The sequence below is a fragment of the Chaetodon auriga genome, chromosome 1, assembly GCF_051107435.1.
Source record: "Chaetodon auriga isolate fChaAug3 chromosome 1, fChaAug3.hap1, whole genome shotgun sequence".
Taxonomy (NCBI): domain Eukaryota; kingdom Metazoa; phylum Chordata; class Actinopteri; order Chaetodontiformes; family Chaetodontidae; genus Chaetodon; species Chaetodon auriga.
In genome coordinates, this window is record NC_135074.1 from 29,323,894 (window position 1) to 29,348,944 (window position 25,051).

At 43.9% G+C, this 25,051-nt stretch overlaps 1 long non-coding RNA gene and 2 other non-coding genes across 4 annotated transcripts; all 3 read left to right on the top strand.

Annotated features, from left to right (window-relative positions):
- LOC143322520 (uncharacterized) lies at nt 1–24,799 on the top strand. 2 transcript variants are annotated; one of them, XR_013077302.1, is made up of 9 exons: nt 1–130; nt 472–533; nt 1,861–1,908; nt 3,004–3,136; nt 3,643–3,812; nt 4,563–4,618; nt 4,866–4,986; nt 24,307–24,391; nt 24,712–24,799. It is a non-coding gene; the product is annotated as an uncharacterized LOC143322520 (long non-coding RNA). The 2 variants fall into 2 exon arrangements; XR_013077300.1 differs by lacking the exons at nt 24,307–24,391; nt 24,712–24,799 and having other exon boundaries at nt 4,866–5,667.
- Nucleotides 608–721, top strand: LOC143325956 (small nucleolar RNA SNORD67). Its single transcript, XR_013077592.1, has one exon. It is a non-coding gene; the product is annotated as a small nucleolar RNA SNORD67 (small nucleolar RNA).
- Nucleotides 2,795–2,907, top strand: LOC143325962 (small nucleolar RNA SNORD67). Its single transcript, XR_013077594.1, has one exon. It is a non-coding gene; the product is annotated as a small nucleolar RNA SNORD67 (small nucleolar RNA).
- Nucleotides 24,800–25,051: the final 252 nt, after the last annotated feature.

A 25,051-nucleotide genomic window follows, 5' to 3' on the forward strand; every position in this document is an offset into this window, starting at 1 on the left:
AATCGGCGATCTTCTATTCAGAACGTACTTGTTTAAAATGAGAAAGAAACTTGTCGGATGGACCAGACGACCAAGACACACAAGGAAGATGTGTTTTAAAGACGTAACCGAGACTACCTGTCGTCTTTCTGTAAGTTTATATGAGGCGCTTTTGATTGGACGTGTTATTTTGGGATGAATACTGACATTTTTAAGAAACTGTAGTGAGCGTTAGCTAAGATGCTAGCATAGCTAACGTTAACTAGCTAACAGTACGCTAACTCGGCTAGCTAACGTTGGCCTTTTTCTTTAGCCAGCGTTAGTTTGTCCTCAGCACAACTCAGAGCCCAAAATTTCAGCGGCATTTAATCTCACATAGCCAGTGTACATTTGTTAGGTTTTCACGAAGAACTGGGTGACAAGATTGACCACGTGTTGTGCGCACGGCTATGGCTAACATGCTTGGTTCATATGGCTCGTCCTTGTCCGCAGGTATTACCGGTAACTGACTGTCGTGAACGCAGACTGAATGAAACCGGAAACGTGAACACAAGGTAAACACTAATCCAAGAGCAACGGCAGTGTCTCCGACTCAGATAGCGAGCCATGTTAACATCGGAAGGGTGGGTATGAGAGTGATGAGTTGCACTAATCAGTTGGGGCGTCTGTTGCAGTGGCGTCAGCACCCCAATCTGACCCAACCTGAGGACACACCGTGTGCACAGGGGCCATCTGACTCAACCCTTAACCCTCCTATAAGCTTGTTTTTTGTACAGATGTATGTGCACACCATAGCATGAGATGAATTTATGGGGATAGCGTATATAAGAGTCAGTGTTTTACCTACAGTAGACGGTAGTCGGCACGTGCCTAGTTTGGAGCAGCAGTAGGAGTATCGGTGTAGGAAGCTAAGGGATGTACTGCTGTAGACTGGGGCAGCAGCAACACACATTTTAGCCACCAAAGAAGCTCAGTTTGAGTATAACTGTATTTAGAATACTTCACAGCTGTTACACATCCCTCTTCGATGGCACCTGAAGCTGTTGATTTCACTCCTCCAAAGCCACGCAGTCTGTGTCGAGACTCAGAGGTGGCACTAACACAATCAGATTAAACCATCGAGGGACCACCTGGTGTACCTGGAAGTCATGTGTTCTGCGAGGTGAAATTACCAGTTTTGTTAAAGAAGTCTGGTTTGGACTGTGGCTTTGGAGAGAAAGATATGAATGGCTTCACTTCCTGTCGATGAGGGCTGTGTGATGATGAGGTAAAGCAGTGAAAATATTCTAAATACAGTGGGTATGACCCTTACCCTAAAGCCACGTTGACCAATCCGAAGCCTGAAAACAAGCTATTGCAGGTCGGCTACCTGTAAGTAGAGGTCGGATCCCGTAAATGCATCAACACTGCAGTGTCTACATATCGGTTTTCCAAAAGCTTCGTTTTTCAAGTGCCCTAAAGCTGCATTTATGGATAAAAGGCAAAAATGCATAGAAAAGGCTACCATTTGAAAAATATCTGTGTATGTGTGGGCTTGGTATAAAATATGTGCTGCTGCTGCCCAGTGTACTCTGCTGCTTCTCTAAACTGGGGCCATGCCGACTACTGTGAGTAAGCTATTGAAAGTACCTCACACATACCCCACTTCAGATAACCCAGACTTTCCCTAATTGGGCAAATGTTCAATGTTCTTCAATAATGGACCCATTTTGTGACATGAATCCACTGAAAACTGAATTTTCTGTTGTTCAGATAACATTGCACATCTTCTGTTAATGCCACCTGTCCCCTGTGTCTTCTTCTTCTTTTTTTTAATATATATATATATATATAAGTAGAAGGACACTATGGACACTCACGCTGCTCTCCCCTCTCCCTCAGGAAGCACTCAGCTCATTGACCTGGAGGTCAACTCTTTCATTCTTCAAGGTCTGTATCTGGATGTGGCACAGTTTACATAACCATAGGAGAATTATTTCCTTTTTAGAAAAGTAATTTCTTACTCTGTTTTCAATGAGTCGCCCACGGTGCTGTTGATGTGAGTCCCTGAATGTTTTCTGTGTAACATAACATCTGCCACAAATAAATAAAAGGGTAGATATCCATCTTGTGCCTCAGATAGTCTTAGCTTCAGTCCACCAGTCTGTTTCTGGTCAATTTGATTGGACAAACAGCATGTGTATCACCATGCATGTTGGTTAACAAGCAAATTGGAATCATGCTAATTTACATTACACATGACTTATGGCACTGAATACAGCTGCTGGACTTTAGATGAATCGGTTAAACTCAGTCACCATGATTTGTTTCTATGATGCCACTCCTTTCCTCAAGGCCCAGGCAACTTGTGTAGAGCAGAGCAAGTTGCTTAACAAGCCCTCAGTGCAGGTATTGTGGCTATTGGTCATTTTCCCACCTAATTTAAGAGTGAAATTAAACTTAGCTGTGTTTGCTTTGTGTCAACGTCTGTACTAAACCAGAATATAGGTACTGTCATGTCATCACCTGAGAAATATGACTTTAATGGTGTTTCCCGACTTGCTTTCAGAGGTGTCTGCACATTTCCCATCAGAAATCCATCCAACACCACAAATATGCAGCAGCTAATTACAAAGAACAGTATTGAGTTTGTGGTGTCTGTGTACAAGAAGTTTAGTCTCAAAAACAGCTGTTGCTTTTTAGTTGGCTGGTCTAATTTGCGTCATTTTCAGTTCCGTAGCGGAAACAAACAAATGCAGGAATACACTAATTGAAATGCTTTCGCTGTCCCAAACAGTCCTGCTACACCTTAAAGCGTTTTGGAGAGCCACTGGGGTGTGACAGTGATGAGTTGCACTATTAGTCGGGTTGCTGATTGCAGTCGCACGGCGGACCTGTCCTGACGACCTGTGCTGACACACATTGTGCACAGGGGCCATCTGAGTCACCCCCACCTGATGGAGAAGCAGCGGCTTGCTGCTCGAATGTTTTCTCTCGTCGTTTCCTGACCTACAATTCTGTGTTTCTGCTCTCTCTCTTTCCCAGCCCGATGATGGGAGACTTCAAGGACGTGGTTAAACAGGAGGTTGGAGCCATTTTGAACACAATGAACCAAATGTTTGCTGGCAGGAAACATTTTCCCTTCATAATGGGGGAAAGAGCTCCAACTTGAGAACCGGTGAGAACACACAGCCTAATCCCAATTTGGTCCGAGGTGGTCCGTGTACAGCTGGGCAGCATTATAAATGCCTCTGAGAGACTGTTGAATTCATTGGCTGCGCTATCTGTTCAGCATGTGAAACTAAATGATAGATTTTATCCAGAACAATCATGTTTCAACGTGTCTGATGGCGGAGAGGCTTGCTCACCTCTTGGCAGTGGTGATGTACAGTGTGCACATGTTTTGTCACTGTATTAAGGACATGGTACGTTTCTATTTATCTAACAGCTTCCATGTGCAGACAGTTGCTCTGTTGGTCACTAATGACCCAGTTAAAACAGGCCAGCTGTGATCAGTGGCCCACTTGATAGTTGGACTCTTGGTGTTTTTCTTCGGAAAACAAAAACTGCTCACGGTAGCGGTTTCCCATTTTGTCCTGATTACCACATTAACTAAATCATTGGCTCTGCATTTAAATTTCCCCTGTCCTCTTTCTGTCTTCTCTCCCTCCTTCGTCCCTGCAGGCGGCCTCACACCCAAAAAACCCTGCTGGTCTGCAGCAGCTGCAGCTGCTACTACGGTTGCAGGTCACCACCGAGGTTCAGCTGGACCTCCACCTGTTGCACATGGCCTGTCCTTGATCCCCGAACTGCTGCCGCGGTGCACCTTGATCACCTATTCGATGCCTAAAAAAGTATGTGTTCTTGCACTGGAGGATTTTTTTTTTTTAAGGTCTCAAGGCTGTAAACTCGTAGTATGGCTGGCTGTTGGTATTTAACCCCCAGATTCAAAAACTGAAGAATTGAGTTTGGACTGTGAAGATGAAGCGAGGTTATATTAGATAATGCAACTGGTTTTAGGCATCATTTTGTTATGTGCTGAAATTGATCTAACTTGTTGTGGTAAAGTGGCTCAGGGTCGAAGTAGAAACTCCTGCAGAACAGGAGGACTTCGTTCACAATGAAAAGATGCAGACTTGAAAGAATCAATACTGGATTGTCCTGCTGAAAAATCAGCATTAAGCTTTTAGATGATAAGTGGACTTCTTTTATGTCGGGCTTTTCTAGTCTACTTTGACACTGAAAGTGCTTTCCAACACACGCTGCATTCACCCATTCACACGCCGATGATCAGCATCGGTTGGACCGGAGGAGCCGGGGATCAAACCCCTGACCCTCTGATTGGTGGACGGCCTGCTCCATGTCCTGAGCCACAGTCCTGTCAATGGACAAAATGACATTTGTAACTGGAATGTTGGAACATATGTCCCAAATGTTTTTCAGTGTGTTAATTGAAAGGTTCATAGAGCTCCTCTCTGATTTAACATCAGATTTTGGTTTTGTTAAGCAGTGACACCAGGAAGGTATCAGTCAGTGTCAAAATAACCATCATAAGGAATGTTTGTCTCTGTCTGCATCAGTGATGGCTTATTCTCTTTTTACAGGCTGTCTGCTATTCATCGTGACCCAAAACCTGCTTCCAATAAGCTATAACACACAGGTGATGACATGTTTTCTTTTGATCATTTTGTTGCTTTTGTTTCGGTTATGTTTTTAACATAAAACAGAAGAAATGAAGGAGAAAAAACTGCAAATTGAACATTTAGCTGTGATGGACATTTGACAAAATCGTTTCACTTTAGAAACTGTTACAATATTGAGACTTTTTTTTTTTCCATTTCACTGAGTCTTTTCTGTATGTTACTCTGGAAAATGGCTCATCTGTCTCTTTGTCCCTGACTGTGCAGATGGACGAGGTGTTGGACCAGAACATCGTCAGCAGTGCTGCAGCTGCACGACGTTGATGACCATTGTGTGTTCTGGGAAGACATCTTGGAGCTCCACAGCTGTATTGTGGTCTTATTGCTGGTGAGGAACACAGGGGGGTCCACAAACCTGGTCCACACACCGTAGTAAATAAGCACAAACTCTATCATGCATCAGTCTGTCCTCATGGCATCCAGCTGTTCAGTAATCCTTTGAGCCAGAGCAGTCATCACAGAAATGGCTTTTACTGAGGCTGTTTGCAGAGGTGACTGGAATGGGTTGACTGTTTGGATTCCCCTGCAGGGATTACAGTTTTTGTGATTGCCTTGCATCATCAGAGGCCACAGCTCATCTTAAATATCTGCATGTTCTCTGTGGTTTTGGCAGCCAGCAGTGGGTCTCAGGGCTGACGCGTGGTTAAAGTTGGGGGCTGGGAAACACGATGTGAACCTCATATCATGGTAGTCACACCTAAGTGGCAATAAAGGCAACAAAATGCTTTAAAAGCTGTACCTCAAGAGTCTCTGCAAGGTAGAACTCTGAGGTAACCGTTAACGTGAGTGTAGACCAGATCCGGCTGGTCACCTAGAACGTCGTGTTGCTACACACACGCAGACATGGTTATCTTAATAATGAACTGTCAATCAGCACCAGTACTGACCTTAATAAATATTTCTGGTATCGGCCAGACATGACTAGACCATGAAGCACCAGTAAACATTTTAAACCTTTGTTTGTTTGTTTTTTGTCATTTCACTTAATAAAATTACATTTTTCACCCCTTGTTTTTTCTTTTTGTGGAAATTAATGAATGCAACAAGATTGAGAAGCAGGATATTCACCATGAATGGCACTGAAAAATCTTTCTAACTTTTATGCAGGTTCCCACTTTTATTTCTTTATTCTTTAGGCAGAGAGTTGCTGATTTTGAGGCATTTATGTTTGTATAGTTAAAATTATACCAGATTCAAATCAATCTCAGTTGTTCTGCTGTAAAATTAAAATTTTAGCTACTTTTCTAAAGGCTATTGTCTCAAGGCTAATGTACTATTATTGTTTGTAATCATGGAGATTTGTTTAAAAAAAGGCCAAAAATGCACAAAGTTTAGAAGCATGTAAACAGGTTTAGCTTTGAAAGTGTTAAAGTGACATCCTTCACAAGTTTGCTCCAAATCTCTGCAGCACAAAAGCTAAACACAGCATCACCACCAGGTGGCAGTTGAACATCAGCAGTTCCTCCAGTCTGGACAGACGCCTGTGGCCTGATGCTCTGTCAGTTACAGGTGTGTTTTATAAAGCAGCACGTTTATTCTGGATTTATTCAGTTACAGAAACACGAGTGCCTCAAGGCTCCACACAAACACTGATCGCACCTGCAGGGAGAAATGTTGTCGGGTGAAGCTACAGCGGAGATGAAAACCTTCTCAGTCCTGCAGGCAAATTAACAAGAATCTTTGATTCTGAATTGAAGAAACTCTTTCAGGTTTTCGTTTGAGCTCAAACTGAACTCAAACCCTATGAGTTTGAGGACATGCAGTAACACATTCAGCAGTGCTCAAGCCCAGCTGTTCAGGAGGTGTATGCCTCCATCATAGCTGGTGGTGCAGCCTGTGATGACGGGTTGGAAACTATCCGTCGCATATTGTGATTCTCAGTGAGTTCATATGTCTATACTCTGTGCTCGTACCTCTTTTATTGGCTCCTACTACTAAGTGCTAAAGCTCAGGCTCTGACCTTTTGGTGTGAATATTTTGATACCTGTGTGACAGTTTTGCCCGGAGACAGCAGCAACATTTCCTTTGACCTCAGAGGTCTGATCGCTCTGGTAAAGCTTACCTGCTGTTGATCTAAGCGCCAATTTTCTCCCCAAAATATGCCACAAAAGATGTTCTACTGGTGGAAATAATTCAAAAGCCTCAGGTAAAGAGTTATAAATATTTGATTCTTCATAGTACTTTTAATCTTTTCAGCTGCAGGGAGCACTGATGGAACGTGGTCCATGTGCAACTTTAGCACTTTCTGCAAAGATGATATTCATGCCAGTGAAATTCTGCAGTGAAGGGCACCCGGTGACTTCATTTGATGTAGAACAAGGGACAAATCAATTATTCATCTTGTTAATTGTGAACCCACATCAGGTTACTTTTCAGGGCGGCGCCAGAGGTTGCATAGCCTTGTTTGTGGCAGAGTCCTGTCGTTAGTTTTAGGGATGGCGGAGCACCATGGGAGTCTTTCTGAGCGCTTGATTCTCAGCTAACGTCAAGCCGGTCACCCGAACCCGTCAGCATCAGCCGAGCTGTCTGTCAGTCTGTGTCACAGAGCTGAACAGTGCCCTCCCCCTGCCAGACTCAACCCGACTGTACCAGGCTGTAGCCTGACATCACTGCTATAGCAACCGGCGAGCAGCAGGCTGTGTGTGTGTGTGTGTGTGTGTGCTGACAGGAGGAGGTTATGTCAGCCACGGTGAAATGTTTTGTTCAAAGATGTTTTCAGTCTCCTGTACTCTGAGTGAAATCTGAGCTGTGATGTGATGCATGATCTGTTCGCTGAGGTGTTGTCTTTCAGTCCTGCTTTCCCACTCGCTGTCTGAGGGTAGCTGTCCTCCTGTCTCCCCCCCTCCTGATCTTTACTTCCTGCTTCCTGCTGTAGTTGAGACAGCTCTTCTCATTAACTTCAGTGTGTTGGATTCTTAGGGAGCAACACACTTCTGATCGTCAGATCCTTTGGTTCATGCCAAGACGTCACGATGCTTTGCACATGAACGCATGAACTCGTTTATTTTATTGCTTGGAAAAATCTTCCATTAGTTATAAAGTAGAAGTCCAGCATTCAATTTTTTACCTAAGTCAATGTAAACAAGTGTGGCTGTGCTTGATAGTTGATTATTTTCCTTTTTGTTTGAAGTCTCCAAAGCTGGAGGTACTGTTGGTTGCTTTTAAGTATAAAACCTGAATAATTGTATTGAGCCTGTTGCTTTGGTGTATTGTAAATGTTGGATTAACCAGCTTGTTGAATCTGAAATTGTGACACATTTCTGGCTGAGATGGATGTGGGGACATGGATTTCAGAGCAGCGTTGTGTGAATGCTCTGTGGGAATATAAATGAAAAGCTCTGGCAAATTTTAGGTGTCAGTTTTGAAGTTCGTGGTGATAAATGTTGACATTTCCGGTGAGAGTGTGCTGTTGTGTGCTGGGTTAATAGCGGAACAGTTGCCTGGAGAGGGTGTTGAAAATAATCAGGTCATAAAACTGTAAAAATGTGCATGACCAACATCACATTGAAGCACTTAGCTTGTAGTTTCTTCATAAATCATCCCGAACACCATGCAGCACCATCGGCTAGCTATCGAATTAGTAACATTAACGAGTTTGCGAGCGAGCGTGCCAGCTGCTAAAAACAAAGCAGATTGACTCGAGTATCACGGCAGATTCTAGACCACATCACCGGCCTCCTGCAATTTAGCAGAGAGGTAGATTTATGAAATGGCTTTAGCTAAAAGAGATGACTTCATTTTTGACTGTAGACCAGCCTCTCAGAGCTGAATGACACCTTCTCAAGAGGCTTTTTTCTTCATTGATCGACAGCACGAAATCACATGGAAAACGGGACTGAATTTGACAGAAAAGCCTCACAAACGTTTACTCCATGAGTGAAACCTTCAGCTGCATTTGTGCCAGTGAAAGGAGCTGAATGTCTTTGTCCTTCGACTCCCTGAATCTGACAGCTTCCTCATTTGGCTTCTTATTTCTGTCGGCGGAGTTGCTCATCTCACTGAATGTTTGCATTTAATGTCACTGTGGATGGACATTTAACAAGTGGAAGAACATTCATAGTTGCTTTCACACATGCCCACGAGGGATTTAAAATAGGGCTTTTTTTTTTCCTGCTGTCTCTCGTCTCATTTCCCTCCGTCCCCACAGAAAACTGTGACTCATGGCTGTGATTGACAGGAGTGCAGCGAGTGATCATAGAGGACTGATTGACTCCACTTTATGACCAGAGGCCGCTCTCATTTTGCTTTTAACTTGAAGTCACCGGAGAGAGTCGAGGAACATCCAGCTGGCCACAGATGCTTCCTGAGCACCAGGGGGATAAAAATACGTCCAACACCTGAGAGTGAAGGTGGTGGTGGTGGTGGTGGTGGTGGGGTCTCTTAAAAGAGATAAATATGTTTGTGCAGCCTGAGGAGGCTGTCGTGCAGGAGCGCAGGCCCAGAGGGAGCTGCACCTTTCACGGTGCTCTGAACACCCTCGAACAGGTTGCTGTGCAGATGTGAACTGGCGATCAAAGGAAGGCTTCATATTAGCAGCCAAAATAGCTTTTCTGCTAACCAGGTCATGTTGATTTGTTCAGCTCCTGAAAATGTCCGATCGGGGAAGTAACCCTGAGGCCCCGGTGAGCCGCATGCATGAATATGTAAACATAGTGGTTTTGTTAACGGTAAGAGGCAGCTTAGTGTCAGTAATTCATGGTAGAGTTGGTCCCTGTTAATGAAGAGCTGTGCAGAAACATAATTGGTCCCGGTTGTGTACTTAAGCAGAAACTGTTTGTTTAGTACGCTGCCTTAAAGCACCTTATCAATCTGTGATGTTAATAGCGGCGTTTCAGATTCAGTGGGTAAAAACATTTTAACTTGCACGGATGGCGCTACCTTAATTTGTCCCGTCCTGATCCAGTTTGCCTCAGCTCGCTTCTTTGCGTTGACTTGATAGACAGTTGCGCTTCTAAAATCGGCTGTGTATTAAGTCTGAACAGACGCTCCCGAGTTAATCCACAACAAGCCAGGTGGGTCTTTGAGAAGTTTTGGTCAGTAAGGCTGAACTAGAGGTGCTTCTGGCAGGTTTGGTCTGCAGTGTTGCTTACTGTTGCAGCCAGACTGCTTGAATTTGTCTGTTGGGACTGAAACGTCAGCGTTAACCTGTTTTAACGTGCTAACCTACACATCCAGCTTCATGAGACACGCCTGTGGTTTCTATTCAAAGTGGTAATAAATGAGTTTTGTTGTGAAAGAACAGTGTGGATGTGAACGTGGAATGCTTTGTTGTTGACGTTCTTCAGTCTCTGGTAACAATGACGCAGAACCAACAAAGCTGCTGACTTTATCAGGGTACAACAGAGCTCTGTGATTGGATGTTTTTAACCACAATGCTTCTTGGAATCGGTAAATTTTCTACCGACCTTTTTACGTACAGGCTTTTACTTCAGTCACAGTTCCTCGTCTTTTGCACCAGCGATACAGTCTGAAGGGCTTTGTCTGTGTGGAGAGTGGATGAGGCTTTTCCTTCCAGACCTTAGCTGTGATATGACTGGCTGCAGCGCTATAAGATACATGGACCAGACTCCTGCAACCAGGAGCAGTGCTGTAAGAGTCAGGAAGGCAGTCTGTCAGTGAGAAGTGAGCAGCTGTTCTCAAATCCTCCCTGATAAATTTGTTACCTCTGCCAAGGAGGCTACGTTTTTGGTCTGGTTAGTTGGTTTGGAAAAACTTTTTGGCTGATTTTCATGAAACTTGCTGGAACGGTGTAGCAAAGGTCAAGCAGGAACCCATTAAATCATTACATTTTGGATCCACATCACTGGGCACAGAGACAAATTATTTCACCACCTTCGTTAACGTTGCGAGATAAAGCATTTGGCCCTGCTGGTATAAATAATGAATAAACATCTTCCAGTAGATGGTGGTAAAGTTCAGCGAACACACAGCCAGTTGTTGAAATACGATGACTCCACATCATAATCCGTTCACAGGTACCAGTAACCCTCCGAGGTAGCCGACACGCATAGTTAAACATGGAGCTCTGGGTTTTACGGGGGGACCGATACAAGTCTAACAACTCTTCTTTCTCAAACTAAGGTGTAGCTATGGATGCACATATCAGGCAGCTAATTATATCCTTATTCCCTCCAAACCTGAACTGTTTGCAATAAACTTCAGAGATATTAAGGAAAAATGGTTGAACTTTATGCTTCGTGGGAAGGAGCAATAATATGGACCATGAAGTTTGTGCTTGCTGATTTGCAGATCGCAGAGGAGGGGACGTTTGGCCTTGGTGGAGGTCTTTGCTCTCCCAGTGTCCTTCTAGTTTCAGAGTATGTTCAGAATTCAATTTGTAGCCGACTTTTTACGCCGCTGCCGCATTGTGCAACGCCGTGGCTTTAGATAAGGTGCAATTTCAAACTTTTCATTGTCACTGAAATCGTTTCTCCCCACGCCTCCTCCCTAGTTTCACTTCGAATCAGATATAATACCTCTGTGGTTGTGCAAATACCCGCTAGGCTCCTACAGGAGTACATATCCACCGGCCTTTCTCTATATACATGTAAATGTCTAAAAAATACAGACAAGAACAGATTGAAATGCTAATTCACCGAAGCGCTCCTCACAGTTTTCGCTCGTGTGCCCTGAACATTTCTGTGTGCTTTATTTGTATTTGCTCTGGAGTGATGACTGCCACAGAAAAAGGGGGAGCAGGTACATCAAAATGCAGTGATGAATTTAATTGAAAACCTGTTTTGTTCTGCAGAAAAGTGTGACTGATACAAATGAATCATTCCTGCTCTTTTTCCCCCTCACTCAAGCACCAAGTTGATAGTTTCGTCTCTCTTTTAATTGAAAAGCAGAGAGGATCGTTACCCTGAGAGACGCATACAGGGTCAGACCAGAGGATTCTCTGACTGCTGTCTATCTGAATATGAGTCATCATAAGGTTAAGTGGAAAACGGTTAAAAGTGGAAACTGTTTATAATAATTAGGAACAGCTAATGCCTTTGGCTGCAGCGCTGTTTGCCTTATAAAATCAGCGTGCGGCATATTTGTAGCTAGCTTCGTGCCAGTGTAGGTGTTCAAAAAAACCACAAGGGAGCACACAAATGAGTGGCGCCCGTTTGTTTATTTCACCCCCAGGAAAACGCAACTAAAATAGGCTCGTGTTGAATAGACTGTTCTGCATTGAGTCTGGTTCAAAGGCATGCCGTTTATTTTCATAAAGCTTCTGTCTTTGGGCAAATCAAAGCAATAAGTGCGTGTTCTGATATCATGGAGCCAGCTTTCAGAAATATTGCAACACCTCTCCACTCTGAAATCATGTCATGCTGGCTGCATCTCCATGGCGAGATCTGTCAAAGAATGTTTTCCTGCCTCACATTTTCATATTCATGTGCAGCTCATGAATACATCATGGCTCCTCTGTATCCTGTGCACCGGTGGAGGCAGACGGGGCAGTCGGGAGGTGTGACGTTACATGTTTGTTGTTGGAATCGTAGCTTTTTTCCCCAGATATGTCCAGAAGACATCCGCCGAAAACCTCCACAAAGTGCAATGGGTCAGATTTTAATCATAGGTCATTATTCTCTCTGCAGCACTCTCGGTTTCGCTCTTTCGCAGTCAGTCCGACTTATCCGAGCCTGAACGGGGAGCTGAACTTCTTCTCACAAGCCGTCACAAAGATAGCAGGAACTTGTCAGATTAAATATGCAACAGGCTGCACATGTAGGAGACATGCAGCTACCGAGACATTTCAGAGGGATTTCTAATCTGTGCAAAAATTCTCCTTTGGTATGAAGACTGTGTGTGTGCATGTGCCAGTGAGCCCACCAGTTTAGCCACTTGAAGTGAGTTTTTTTTCTTGTGGGTGTAAATTAGGGACCCCTGTGCATCAGCTGACAGGGTGGTGAAATACAGGATGTGGGACATCTGTATTTCTAGCAAATGCACAGAGGTGGTGGGTTGTTGAGATGACCTGGGAAATTAGAGCATTCCTAAAGACGACGCAGAGCTGGAGGGTAGTTCAGTGGACTCGGGAATTCTCAACATTCCCAGCATATACAAGAAGTGTGGGTCGTTGAGGTCACCGGGGTGATTCCAGTATTTCTACGTGGAGTTCAAAATCGGTGAACATCGATGTTGGTTTCGCCTCAGGTGATCGTTATTTGCCTGCATTCACCCGTGTGACCATACCTTGAGGGTCTGGAGCCTTCCCCAGAAAATACACGGAGCCTGTGGGTAGTTCAGGGCCCTGGTAGATCTGTGTGTTTCCACTACATGTTAAACACTAAACATGAGTTGATTAGTATTATAGATGAGCTGACAGTTGGTCGGTATTGTTTTTTTGGTGCGGGGGAGCCAGAGGTTAGTTCATGGATCCTGGGAAATCAGAGTTTTTCCAGCAAGCACACAGATCCACGCCAGCTCTGCCTGTTTATAAAGCTTGTAATCTCAGTCATGATTGGTAGACAATAAGTGACATCGATCAGAAACTTTGAGCAAAGAGCTAATAAAGTATTTTAGGTTTCTCCTTTAAATAATTCTAACCGCTGATAAAGTTGCATTGGAAGGTGGGATTGTTTCACCCAAACGTTAGAATGGCTGGCTGGCTTACTGCTTAGGGGAAACTGTGACTGTGAGGCCACGTGACTCGGCGAGATGATATTGTTGTGTGGCGGACTGACCTGTGATTCGCTGGCATGCTGCATGTATCACAGGTCTCGAGGAGGGCAGAGGAAGAAAGCGGCTAAATCGCTCCGCGTTGTCACCAGAGATTTGGATGCTGAATGGATGTGAGCTTCAGTCAGATCCGGGCTGACATTAACCTTCCCTGCTGTCCCCTCGCCTCCTCAGAGGTGCGTCCATGATGGATGACCTCTCACACACACACAACACACACGGCTCTCCCTGCTCATGCCCATTAAGAGCATATCCTTATAAACGGATTAGGAGGTCGGTAATGGAAACTCTGGGAACTTGGTCCCATAATCTCCTGCTTGATACGTTTTGCTCTGATCAATCTTTGTTTCAGTGCCTCGGAGGTAGTAGTGAAATGTCATTGGCTAGAATTTGAGAGGGTGTGCGTCCGTGTGGCTGGGGGTGTTCAATGTCAGATGTCAGATTCATTTATCTAACTTGTTGGGCGCAGATTCATATTGTGCGCTGGCTTGAGGTGTCGAGGAGCCATTAGTTATTATCTGTGAAGGGTGTTGCATCTCTGATTTATTCGGCGCCGCAGCAGAGATTGTGCTGCTACATTATACCATCATTATGGCTTCAAGCGTGACCCAAATTTCCTCTGCCCCTCTTAACTCGCCCTCCTCTCCTCCCTCTTGTCCTCCTCCTTCTGCTGAGGCGTTCGAATCCAGATGGAGAGCAGGCCGAACGGTGCGACCGCAGCTTGTTATCAGCCTCAGCTGCACTGTGCGACCAGAGCAGAGGGAGACGGGGGAAGACAGGGGAGGCTGGGAGAACAGAAACGCAACACGGAGTAAATATCACACTGTCGCGTTTAATACTTTTAAAGAAAGAAAATAACGAGGCGCTTTGACAGATCAGACTGGAAGATATCAGGAGAGAGATCGACATTGAAGGTTGTTATTATTTTTTAAAGTAGCTGCTGTCGCTCAGCATTTCATTCTGCGATTGCTATGCTTATATCTATGTGTGCTGTTTTGCTCCTCCTCTGCCATTACTTACTGTATCTGAAAGACATAAATGGTCACTCACAGGCACCTTTAGGACGCATACTGATGGATGACAAATCAAAGGAAAAACCAATATGAAGTGTCTCAGTCTGGAGTTAGGCCACCAGAACAGCCTCAGTGCTCCTTGACAAGTCTGTGGAACTCGACTCGACTCGACTCGACTCGAGCTCCAGTCCTCCAGAAGATATTCCCTCAAATGTGTGCGAAACCTTTATGCAATGAGGTAAAGCTTTCAATGCCAAGGCTGAAGCTGGGAGCACTTTCTTTCTCCCTTGTTGCTCTTAATTGTAGTTTTCAGTCATTGTTGGTTCGGTTACTGTTTGCAGTGCCCGTTTGTCTACATTTGCTTCATTGTTTGTCTCTATGCTTCTGCTAGTGTTTTATTACGTGTTGTATCCCCTAAAAGCCTAACCGGGGACAGGGAGTGCAAATTAGAGGAGGCTTGAAGTTCGATATACACCGGTCGCATTTTTTTCTTCTATGTAATAATGTCGTCTCTGTCAAATAAGGGAAGAAAATCAAGAGAAATAAAAATAATCTCACTGAGATTTGCAAGACAGACTCAACTACGGCAGATAGAAAGAAAACAAACCAAAAGACGTACAGCATTGGTGTTATGGTGACAGCGTCTTCTTACGTCCACGATGCTTCACAGTCGTTCAGCTGGTTGAGATGTGGTGATTTTAAAAGCTGCATCCATTTTCATATTCAGCATCCAGTGAGTCCTCTGCATCTGCGTGTGTTTCTCCACTCTCGTTCAGGTTTTTCCTTGAACTTGTCTTGATTCATCTCAGATGATACAGATACAATGAGCTTTAGATGTCGAGTCAGCTTGAGTTCAGTCAGTCGGTGACACGGTTGGATTCAGCTCAGCCATTTGTGCCTATTTCTGAGTGTTGAAGGGGAGGAAAGGCTATTCAAGGAAAGGTGGTGATATTGCCTGGTCTTCTGCAGACTTTGTCAATGCGCTGCCCTTCTTCTTGTTGTCCCCAACCACTGCATCACACCTCTATCCTGACACACAGCAGCACACCATGCAGAGACACACTGAGTCAAACCGTCAAACTCCTGTGCTGCCGAGTGTTACGCTGCACCGCAGTCCTGTTGTGATGCTTATCTGACACGCCAACACGGCCTCTTGGTTTATTTCTCTCTCTGGCTCACTGCTCTGCTTTCTGTCCTCTTTCCTTGTCCTTGCTGTCTCAAGGTGAGTCCTGACACAAACAGCAGCAGTGGGAGCCCTCAGCTCAGCCGTCTTGCAGGTGACACTTCCCAGATGTCACAGGCGTGATGACACCAGCATTTTCTGTCAGTAGAAGAGCAGCAAGTAATTATGGGATAAAAGCACGTTAGATGTCCTAATATTCCCCTGAGACACTTGCTTTAATAATCTCATCAGGAGGCAATCTGACAACTATTCATCTTCTGCTGTTTATTAACACCTAAAAATGTCAAACACACACCACACTGTGCACCAGAGCGCCTGTCTTTACCACAGATGTATTATCACAACCTGATGCACTGTTTCAAGATAGCATTGCATCCATTCCAATGAGCGCGGTTCGCCCAGCCCATATGTCATCGTGTCATGTGTTGGTTTCTGGTAAAATGTGCAGCGTACGTGAGTGGTATTCCATTTCACAGTTGAGTAGATTTAACATGACACCCATAGCTTTTGTTTGGGGAGTGCAACTGAAAACTGATGGTGGCTTGTAAGGGAAGCTTAACAGGAGGAGTTAACCATGTACTACCGACTGCCTGTGATATTGCTTATAGATCACTGATGGATTGTGTCACCCGACTGCGCTTGTTTAACTGCATTAATCTTCTCTGTAGGAGTGAAACTGCACAAATATGTCTTAAACACCCCGTCTACCATCAGCTACATGTGTTTGGAGATTGCCCGTAAATCTGCACTGGGTCAAACCATGTGTGCTCCCTGTCATGATGCAACCATCAATTAGTAGAAGACTCAGCCTCTTATTTTATAGCCTAAAGTATAGATTAAAATTAATAGATATTCCAGTCTGCTCTCATATCTTGAGCTCTAATTAAAACTGCAGCCATAAGGTCTGTCTGCTGCAACAGACTGTCAGGCCAAACTGCACGAAAACGACAGATTCAACAATAACATTTCCATCTTTAGCAGGGGAAACCCATCAGAATGACATACAGCTATACTCAGAAAACAACATACCTGTATATACACAGTACAGGCAAAAGATCAAGGCTTTAGAGAGGGTGATGATGTCTTTCTCTCTATAAACTTATGTAAACCTGTATTAACAGAGCATCATTTGTGGGCACTGCAACAAGCTTTAAAGACAACATTAACATATCTGTTGCATAGCATTAATCTGGAGTCACGTCTCTGAATATATGCCAAACATTCAGTCTTCTTTTAGCTCCACCAGCTGCTGACAGAAAGATGCTAGCCAGCTAGTCGCTAACTTTGCTGTTTGGTGCTTAAAAATTGTAAGATTTGCTAAAATCTGCTCTGAAGAACTTCAGAGTCAGGTTATAATTCTCTGTCGGTTAATCACCACAAGCTGTGTCTGAACCTGACATGACCCAGAAACGTACTACAGAACAGAGCCAGACTCATTTGTTATTTGCAATGCAGGAGTGAGAAGTAGCAGCTGGGAGACACCAGATCTGCATCCATTTCACAGCTGATTGCTGTTAACAATTTAATGTTAATTTACAAGTTGTCTAAAAAAAAAAAAAAAAAAAAAAGTTAACAGTTTTTAGAATTGCATGTGTTCTTAAACAGACCTGGGACCTGGATCTGACTGACCATTCAAAACCAGGACCCGATCCTGTATGGGTACTGGGTTGGGTCTTAGGTCCAGTCAAGATCTCTATTACAAGCAGCCTTTTTCGTATCTAGCTTTTTTGGTCCAATGTTAGAATAGAAGCATTGATTGGAGCAGCTTTAACGTTTTGGACACATGATACATAAATTCCAATAATCACAGCCGGGAACATGGATGAACAGTTTTGATGGTTAAAGTGAGAAATTTTTATCAGGGCTACTTTTTTGTCCTTTTTTTTAACTAGATTGGATAATAATGACCCTATTTACGAAGTCATGGAGCGGGGTGAAATAGATTTGTCTGCATTAGAAATATCAAGAAGGTCACTGTCATGGCTTCAGTTTAATTTATCAGGCAGGATGAAGCTGCTCAGCCAAAAGATCCAATCAGATATAATGTATGTCTATATATTTCAGATGAATGGGCTGGCTCGCGGTCAGAGGTGGGTAGTCCCACGATTTTTGATCACGTAATGTCACAGGAACATGAGGCTCCGTGTGAATTTCCTCCCAGATGGGATATTAATATTCCCTGCATGTGAGAGCGTGAATCAGATATTCTGCAAAGGATTTCAGTTTAGATTCATCTCTTGGTTCAATTGCTTTCTTTCATTTGCAGTTTGCAGGTGCAGACAGTGAGTTATTAGAACGTAGTGAAGTCAAATTGCTGGTGTGTTTGGTTTGAAATCCTGCAGGGACCCTCCAGCCCCCTCTCTCTCTCTCCTCTAAGCCCCCACATCCAGATGAATCATCACTTCATAGTGAGGATTATCTCTCTGAGTCACCCATGTTGCTAATATCACACTTTCATAGGGCAGCCATACCTCTCATGAGGCATTGTAAGAACTGCACACGACACATTTCGGGAACAAAGCGAGTGATCTGACGACAAAAGTCAAATGAAGCTGAAGCTTTTCACTCTGAGACGATGAATCCATTTTTCTGAACGTATCAGTGGCGGGGATGTCATTTTTTCCACGCGAGCAGAAATGCACCAAGACTGCAGAATAAAAGATGCAATAAGTACTGTGTTCCGACAAAAGAAAAAGTTTTTTTTTCTTTTCTTTCAAAATAGCCATTGTGAGACTCTAAAAGGGGCATGGCAGCTCTCGGTGGGCGCATTGTTATTTCTGCTGACATATAGTGAGCTGATAACTTACAGAATTGCTTGGTATAAAGGCTTCTCTCCTTTGTTCAATTTGGAGGTGAGAGGGGAGCGTTCCTGCCCTTCACCCTCGGTCGAGAATACAGAGCAGATTGTTGTGAGTCAGCGGGGGCACGCAGGTAACTTTTAGCGTCCAAAGACAAACAGAACGGAGAGCTGCAGCCTCCCCCGGCCAGGCAGCTGCGGCATTAAAGTGAATGATGACTTTAAGCAGTATATTTGATGCCATCTGTGCTGCATTGCTGAGCTTGGCGGTGAGATGTGCTCAGCTGCGGCTGCCCTGACTGTCAATGAGAAGTTCTCCGGGCTCTCCAGCTGAAAATACAAGGCCTTCTAAGAAAAACATGAAGTGTACTCAGAAAGATAAGGACGAGTCAAACAGATTTTTACAATTTACTCGGATGTGACACAGAGAATTATAGTTTTCCCTCAGATTCAAGATTCAATCATTTGCTGCCACAAAGACAGTTGTAAGGCTAAACATAAATATTTCAGTAAGACAGACCACGAGACCACAGTGCAGAATTCAGATGTAGGGGCAGTTATAAAAACCATAAAGTGTTTTATCATCAGAGGGAAGGCTCGGCATTGTTAGAACACTACGTAGTCAAAATTATGTGGACACCAGACATTGTTGATCAAATGATTCCAAAGCTTTAGGCATTAATGTGCTGCTATAACAACCTCAGCTCTTCTGAAAAGGCTTTCGACAAGATGTTTTAACCTGGCTGCAGGGATTTGCTCCCATTCAGCCACAAGAGCATTGGTGAGGGGGCGTTGGGCAGTGAGGCCCTTCTCGCAGCCAACGTTCCAGTTCATCCCAAAGGTATCGGATGGGGTCAGGCCTCTGTGCAGACCGCATGACTTCCTGCACGGATGTAATGTCGTGCTGAAAGAAATGGCCTTCCCCAAGCTGTTGCCGCAAAGTTGGAATTGTGCTGTTGTCTAAGATGTTGTTTGGTCGCCCTAGAAATCCACAACCATTCCTAAAAATGCATGAATGTGCAGTATGTGGACATAGAAGAAAGGAATCCTGTAGAGTTTTCTTGAGGTTCTAGAAGACATTTTGTCTCTCACCCAAGAGGCTTCTTCAGTTCTGACTGAATGGTGGGGAGTCCCAGGCATTTATCCTTTTGCAGGATCGCTCACACCTTTGGAGTCACATGTGAGTTGTTGACCCACCTGTCCATCATATAGGTCATCAGGGTCACATGAGCCATGGATGCGCATGACTCGCATGTGACCTCAACAACTCCCAAGGTATGAACGATCCTGTAAGCGGTTAAATGTCTGGGACTCCTAGAACCTCAAACGAGTCCAGTTGCCCTTTAAAGCTGTGAGAAAAAACATGCTGATTGTATTTGTTTCCCCTTGAAACATTTGGAAACCCAGTTTGGTTGATATTTTGATATTGATATTTTGAAACATGTTGACACCCATATTTGCGAGCTACCTGCTGTCTTAATCACTGATCAGAACAGACACACAGACCTCAGGATGCTGTAGGATGTCAGGTAGACTGAAAGACAACACACACTGGTGGCATCACAGCTTGTCAGACTACAGCGCTTCCCTCTGTCTGCCTCTCTACAAAACCAGAAATGTTATCATTCGCTCTGTGGATCAGCACATCCTGGTTTCTGTACCTCAGCTTGTCCTTTTTCTGTTTGCACGATGCATCTGAGGCATCAAGTGAAGCTCTGCAGCACAGCCAGGGTGTGTTACCCATGAACAACACAGCATCATCCACTGACCCAGCAGCCCTGTACACTAACAGGTGGTGGTCTAATGCAGCAGGTGTTTACAGAGCTTCATTAGAGATGAGGTTAATGCAGCAAAACCGTTATAAATGCTAATAATTCCCTTCTTTGTTACAGGGATGATCTCTGCACAGGTAGGACTGTGCTTCTGCTTAAATCAGCCGTGTTGTTTTTACACAGATCAATGTGTTTTAGCAGCATCTCCAGGTGGTGACAATGTGGGAGATCTTCTTTTCTTATGGAAAACTATAGAAATATCTCTCTTGTGACGATCCCACAATCCAGCTTCAGAGCGACACATCAAGACTGTTTGACTCCACTGGTGAATATTTATCACTCGGGGAGACACGAAAGATGAAAAGCCTGTTCAACCCGTTAACTTGGGAGTGACTGCTGAGCAGCACAGACACTAAAATCACAAATTTAGCATTACCCACACATTTTAGCTGATGTGTCGTGAATAAAATAACCCCCTTTTCATGAAGTGAGCGATCCTTCAAAGAAAAATTAGCTTCTTCTTTGGCGCTCTGTGAAAAGAGATGGAGGAATGTCTTTTCGCTGTACATCTCCTGTTCAATTCCTCAACCCAGCTTCACAATGAAATAAATTATGAGAGAGTGAACTGAAAGTGAACCCGGAGTTTCACAACCGGTGAATATAGACAGACAGGAAAGTGATGATTGAGGTCATATTGGGCCAGTTTTAAATGCTTAATGTCAGTTTCCTGTAGTTGGTCTTTTAGGGTTATAATGTGAGTAGAATTTTCTAAAACACGTCCGCTTTTGCAGTGACTGGCTTTGAGACGCAGGAAGCTACTCTGTATTTATATTTTGTTAAGAATTGTTAACAAATTGCAATCTGGTTTGCACAGGTTCCTCACCTTTACCTGTTGGGACTGTGTAGTAAACATGTTCATGAGTGGGCAGATACCTGGGAAATTTGCTGCATTCAGTTTTTGTCCACAGCAGGGAGATAACTCTATGTGTTTAGCTTAGCTTAGCTTAGCTTAGCTTAGCAGAAAGATAGGAGGCGTGGGGGAGCTGCTAGCCTCGCCCTTCCAGGGAGTCCAACACTGTCGTATTTACTCATTGTTCAAGGTGTGGATGTTTGACATGTATGCTGCCAGCATATGTTGCCCTTTATAGCTTCAAGAGGCAATTTGTAATATCACCATAGATACAGCAGTAACTCTATAATCATCTCCGACACAAACATCACTGCATGAAGGAGCAGCACTTGCGCTGTCTATTGCATGGCCCTTTTTTTAATTTCCTCCCTGTTCCATTCAAGTAAATACATTCACAAGGGGCACCACTGCGAAACAGCAAATTGCCTTAAATTGTCCCTCGCAGCTGCGTGGTGAGTCAGAATAATCCACTAACGTCTGAACTGACAGCATGTTCATTAAAGGCAACACAATTATTGCTCTGGTGGCGTTCTGTGTGATAATGTTCCTCAGCAAAACTTTAAATTTGAGGAGTTTACACTCTGACGTATGTCTTGGTAGACAGGTGAAATGATGTTTGTGTCATAAACAGCTGACAGTAACGCCTCCTGTGTACTACGTTGATGTACTGCGATCATTTTTGAGCAGCAGTAGCTATAATATAACGGTGCTGTTTATTATGTTGTGGGCTTAATGCCTGATGGCTACAACCAAAGCTTCCTTACATAAATTTGGTGTTGGCAGTGTGTGAGAGTCCACTACATTCTCCATGTTGTGTTAAAAAGGCTCAGTGGTACCTGAAATATTACCTGTATGCTCACATTTATGACTATAAATGATAGCACCTCTATAGGATATTCACCAGATGGAGTTTAATCATTGGTACATCCATGCCTCCTGGCTATACCGACCCCAGAGTATTTCACTAGATGCTGGCTGCCTGTGGTGACCTCCTGTAGAAATACACAGCCAGGTCCGCTCATGTGTCACATGACTCTATTAAACACAGCAAAAGCTGGTGCCCACAATATGAAATAAAGCCTCGTAACATGCAACGTCGTACATCTACAGCAAGCACACGTTCAAGAAAAGTGCACATTTCACATAATTCTAAGCCATTTTGTCGCTTTCTGGGTGGTTGTGATTAATTGCAGGTTTGCGGGTGAGCAGCGTTATCTACAGGCTATCCTGCACCTTGTAGCTCCATAATGAGGGCTCTGGCAAACATCCAGCCACCTGAGACTGTGAAACACGATAAACCGCCTCGGAGTGTCTTTCTACCTCTTTCTGGGACTGTTCTGTTTCTCTGCGTCCACCCTCATGTCACTCTCTTTGGCTGTCTCTCCACTTCCTGTCAGATACTTTATTTGTTCCTGTCAACCTGTCTGACTCAGCCTGTTCAGGAACATGGCGGTGGGATGGATGAGGAGCCATTGTTGGTTTTGGTTCGAGTGTCTCAGGGCTCTGCTCAAACTTCTGGATTTTACTTCACTTTGGGGAAAAGCTTTAATGTGCAGTTTTACTCAATGTGTTGTTTCAGGGGTGAACAGTAGAAAATGAGTGTTCATGTGCTAGAGTTAACAGCTTCGGGAAGTTTGTCATTCAAATGGAAACATTTCAGCTTTAATGGATGCATCTTCCCCACAATTTGTGCCATGAATCTGCATCTGTTCAATGCACCTTATTGGCTTTGTATGCATTCATGTGCCTCTGAAATTTGATTTACATTCAGTCAGCTCACACCTTCAGACATTTAACTGCGACATCCACGGTTCAATTGCATATATTCTCAAAACAAGTTATTGTGTTATGTCCTTTGGCAACAAAAAACAATAAATGCTATACTCATCTCTGTTGGCAAATCCAATAATGCAGCCAGGTTCAGAGCGACACATGAAGGGAGTTTGTTGCCACTGGATGCCAGGAATGCACAATTGGCCTCTGGTGCATACAAAGATGTGCGTGGCTTGACATTTCCAATGTGTTCCTGGATTTGTTCGAGCAGGATTCAACATGATTCATTACTGAAAGCAAATCCAGAAGAGAACAGGCCTGAGCTAGCATGCTAGCAGCTCTGCAAAGCTGTAATGCTAATGTTAGCATGTTTAGCTGGTAATGTTTACCCCGGTCCCGTCTTTGCTAAGTGTGTTGAACATGCTAAACTTTGAATGTCGTTACTTTTGCAGGTATTTCATCATAAATCAAAGAATTGGACAAAATGAAATTTGGACTTGATGACGGCGTCTGTTATCACTTTTCATCCTGTGGGGACCATGAATTTGCATGACAATTAATCCAATAGTTGTCGAGACATTTACCTTAAAACCAAATGCAATTTTCAGGCACCTTCTAGCGGGAGTGCACCATACAGGAAGAGGTTTCACAATCAGGCAGGAAGAAGTGGAATTAAAGAAAGACTTGACGTCTGACAGGAGGAATAACAACCTTAATGGCCTTTTACACTGATGATAGATAGCATTGTTATTCATGTGCTGCGGCACTTGTGGCAGAGCTTTACAGTACACGTGGTTTCTGAGGAAAAAAAGGAGTTTTAGCAGTGGGGGAGTGATGAACCAGCAGCTGCGCTCAGCAGATACTGTGATCACACAGATACAACACTTCCTACTCCTGCATATTAAATGAATGTGTAGGTTTGAGTGAAGAATAACAATTGATGGAACTCTTCGGGGCTCTGTAAATGATCTCATGTTGTTGTGAAACTCTCATGTAGTGCTGATTGTCAGAGCTCTTATCACTGAACAAAGCGACAGTGTGATGAGCCTGCCTTTGGAGCAAGGCTGCACTGTTGAAGCAAAAACACACCTTTATTAGTTTTTCTCAGCTTTATTTTCATGCGCTGGAATTTTATTTCACAGAATATTTGCTCTCATGTTTGTTATTTTTCAACATTTCTTTCAAGATCCACTCTGTAGGATTTGGGATGATGGCAGGAATGAAATATGATTTTCATGGTTATGTTTTCATTAGTGTATTATCACCTGACATTAAGAATCGTTGTGGTTTTGTTAGCGTAGAATCAGCTCTTCATATCTACAGAGGAAGTGGATCTTCTTCCACAGAGTCCGCCACAGTAGCCCAGAATGGACAAACCAGACACTGGCTCTAAGAGCGCCTTTCGTGAGCGCTGTAGGGGTCGCCATGATTAAGATTCTTCATCGTTGGTGCTTTACATCATCTGTTCAAACATGAACAAAATCATGTGACACGTCTCATTTTTTAACAGAGTTTTTTCTCATCTCACAGAACCTGCAGTGAATCCGAGTCACCGAATCCAAGCTAACTGCAGCCGCCCCCTTCAAAGCGACAAACACTGAGAGAACTACAAGAGGTGTGTTTGATACTAAAAAATCTATATTTTTTGTGAAGTCTTGCTCTAAGTTTCATCAGGGGAGTGAGGGAGGTTTGGGACTGAGAAAGGGGGCAAACAAGGACCCCAGTAAACACTTGTGCTATCCCCGGCTTGTCTTTTGATATTGAATAGGCCTGTCACAAAGATAACCTTGTTTCATCTTATGGCAATCAGTTCAAGGCCTCTGTAATAATTATGACAGCTGACAGCTGTGATTACTGTGACAGTTAACTTGAAGGTAGCTCTTTTCCCTGCTGAGCTCTCTGAGTGGCTGAACTCTTCTTTCATCTGGATCTCAGACAGAAGGGGAGCGTCACCTTCATCTACACAGACAGTTTTGGCTGCCGGCCATGGCTCACTTTCTCCTTCCATCATCCTCCTCCCTCACCAAGTCCAGTAAGTCCTGAGGTTTCATTTTTTTCTTAATGTGTTTGGGCAGTTCATCGGTAGAAATACTCCACTCATGCCATGTGATTGTCAAGTGGTTTACGCTGATACGCTGATGTGTATTTTGGCTGCATGGGGCAGCGTGACACTGATATTTTAACACCTGATAAGGTGCTAACAGGTCACCATTTACACATCCAACACATTCAGAGCAACATGAGCAGTCATTTGGAGTTATGTTTCTGCCCATAA